Source organism: Schistocerca gregaria, chromosome 7, assembly GCF_023897955.1.
Source record: "Schistocerca gregaria isolate iqSchGreg1 chromosome 7, iqSchGreg1.2, whole genome shotgun sequence".
Taxonomy (NCBI): Eukaryota; Metazoa; Arthropoda; class Insecta; order Orthoptera; family Acrididae; genus Schistocerca; species Schistocerca gregaria.
Window position 1 is genome coordinate 37810985 of NC_064926.1, and position 3446 is coordinate 37814430.

Consider the following 3446-nt stretch of genomic DNA (forward strand, 5'->3'; position numbering starts at 1 on the left):
TGGTACAGGAAACTTACTTATTATACTCTTCCATCTACAGTATGTTTTGAATGGCCCACTCCTCCTGGCTGTAGACTTTGTACCTGCTCGCTGACCTCACTCGTCTACTATATCTTGTATGTACTCTTCTGTACAGGGCTTTTTTTTCCTATTACTGTGCTGTAGTAACTGAAAATATCATTAAGTAGATTCCATCTGAGGGTAGTTGGGATGTTAGCACTTCAGCGTACATATTGTCATGCAACTTGTTAGCTCGGCACGGGCTTTTGTTGAAGTTTCGAGAACATAACTTCACTGAGGAGTCAAGCAGTATATTGCGCCCCTCCTACATATATCTCGTGAATAGACTGTAAGGATAAAATCAGAGAGATTAGAACCCATACAGAGGCATACCGACAATCTTTTTTTTCCACGAGCAGTACAAGACTGGAATAGAAGGGAGAACCAGTAGAGGTACTCTCCGCCACTCACCATCGGGTGGCTTGCAGAATATGGGTGTAGCTGTAGACTAGGCCTAGATGGAAAATCTAATTAGGCATATGTTAACATTACAAATACCAAGTTCACTGCACTTTAAGAGCTTGTATTTTACTGATAGTTTTAATGAAGACACAGCTGAAATTACTTTTGGTTGTGAAATTCTAGCACTTTAAGTTTAATTTGTTAAATTAACAACTTACAAAAAACAAGTAAGCTATGAGGACATGGAAAAAGGGTACACTGCATTAACAAATATTTTCCTATGATGCTGGACATAAGCGACTTGTTGAAACAAGGAAGAAATGGGAAGTTATATATGCTTAACACAATGTATTTAGTGCTTCTCCTTCATATCAAAAGTATTAGACAGAATTGTATCATTTTAAAATTCTTGGTAAAATACAAGACCTTAATGTGTAGTTAGCTTTGTATGTGTATTGTTAACGTATTGCTTCTCTAATCTACATTTGTAAATGTAGCATGACTGTGGGTAGTAACTGTGTTAATTATGTCGGTTATGGGATTTATTTTTGATAACAAATTCAAGATAGTACAGAGAGGTTATTTCCTCTTTTATTAACCTCCAGGTACACTATTCATTAGTCCTACAAAATTTCCCCTCATAGAAATATTTAAGGTACAATAGTGAAAGAGAATATAATTTATGGACAACAGGATGGTAGGAGGAAAGAAAACCACTACATAAAAAGGCGAAATATGAAGTAATATACACTGAAGCACCAAAGAAATTGGTATAGGCATGTGTATTCAAATACAGAGATATGTAAACAAGTGGTATATGGCACTGCGGTCGGCAACGCCTGTATAAGACAAGTACCTGGTGCAGTTGTTAGATCTGTTACTGCTGCTAAAATGGAAGGTTATCAAGATTTAAGTGAGTTTGAATGTGGTGTTATAGTCAACACATGAGCGATGGGGGACAAAATTTCCTAGGTAGCAATGAAGTGGGGATTTTTCCATATGACCACTTCACAAGTGTCTTGTGAATATCAGGAATCTGGTAAAACATCAAATCTCCAATATCACTGTGGCCAGAGAAAGTTCCTTCAAGAGTTGGCCCAACAACGACTGAAGAGAATTGTTGAGTGTGTCAGAAGTGCCCCTCTCACAAATTGGTACAGATTTCAATTTTGGGCCATCAGTGTGCAAACCATTCAACAGAACATCATCAATATGGGGTTTCGGAATCGAAGGCCCATTCGTGTAGCCTTGCTGACTGCATGACACAAAGTACGAGGAATCATATTATTTTTTCTTTCTTCTTTCTTCATCCTTTTCTTTTATATACATGTAAGCTATGTATACACAAAGCCAAAGTTAAATTAATGAGTTGCTTTGCAACAGAGGTAATGTTTTGATACAAAAAAAAGAAGAGATACGATTTTCAAGTGATTAATTTCTCTATCTTCATCGTTTTTTTCTTTTCTTTTCTTTTTTTTCCCTTCTTCTTCTTCTTCTTCTTCTTCTTCTTCTGTTCTTCTATAAGTGGTAGTGGGTGGGCATATGATGAGATCTGTCATACCAGTATTGTTTAAAAATGTGTTTTTCAAGTGTACATTAAAAGTGTTAGAAAAATTTATTTGGAAAGTAAAAGTTTATTCAGTTATTCAAATCGACCACACCTGCCTGTTCATCGTTTCGCCCGTGCCAAGAATCGTGCGTCAGGAGTTTTGGAGCAGGCAAGAGCAATTGGTGCGAGCAGTGGTGGAGTACTCCTGCATTGGCATTGTTATTATCAGCACAACACACAGTGGAATTAATGTGAAGCAGTATGTAACTCAAAAGTATGAATACTGATCTTAAATGAACTGACACTGAAGGTCTGTTGGTATTAGTGTCAGTTAAAGTTCACTCAGGATATGTGTACAGATTTATAAATTAGCTCTCAATTTCTTTCAACTATTCTTTCCACTCAATTTCTTTTCAGTTATTTGAGGAGCAATTATTAATCAGTTTCCATTATTTGTTCGGCCGCATATATGCCACCATTCAATGGAGTCCATTTAAAGGACAGCATCGAGTGAAATATGAACAGACTTTTCAATTCTTGAGATAAAAATTTTTGAGGTAAATGATTCATTTTATTGTTACCAGTAACTAATGAAACTTTCATTGTATTTTTTACATGTCCATGGGATTGGGAATAAGAAAAAAATTGAAGGAGCAAATTAAAATAAATTCTGCCTATAAACATGACACATCGGGAATGCTGATTTCAGCAGTAAAGGTAGGAAGCTGCTACGCTGTATGCTTATACGGGTGTACTTGGCACCATCACTATGGCAGTAGGTAATCTCTTTTTAAGTGCATTTCTACAAAAAGACAAAAATTTGTACAAAGTCGTCATTAAAGTGCATGATGAGTGATTCACATTCTATAAGAATGTGTTAGATAATAATAAGGTTTATTAATGAATGTGCAGCAAAACCTACTTTAATTGAAAAGTGCTGATATAGACAAAATTTAATTTTTGAAAAAAAAAAAAATCATATTTTTGTTAAAAACTATATACAATGGAGCCAAAGGAAATGGACATTGTAGAAAATTCATTATAAAATGCAGTATGCCAAGATGTTGGAAATCCGAGCTTGGCAATAGTTGAAGGTATTGCACCAATTCGTGAACTGGCTGATTGCAACCAAAACAACAAGGTTGGCAGCCCACTATCAAAAAATTATGACACTGGTAACATAGCTAATCATGATGTCACTTTTATGACCCTCAATGAGACAATTTCTCAGTTCTCACCGGGAAACATTTTTTCAATTAGTGAAACCAAAGGGTGGTCAACGAAAATTCCTTTGATTATTTGCTCACGACATTGCAAATGCAAGAACAGGAAACAGTTTGTGAAACAATGTAAATGCTAGTGACACATACAATCTGACAAAAGCTTGTGCAACTAATAACACAACAGTTTACACAGCAAAATCAGGCATTTAATG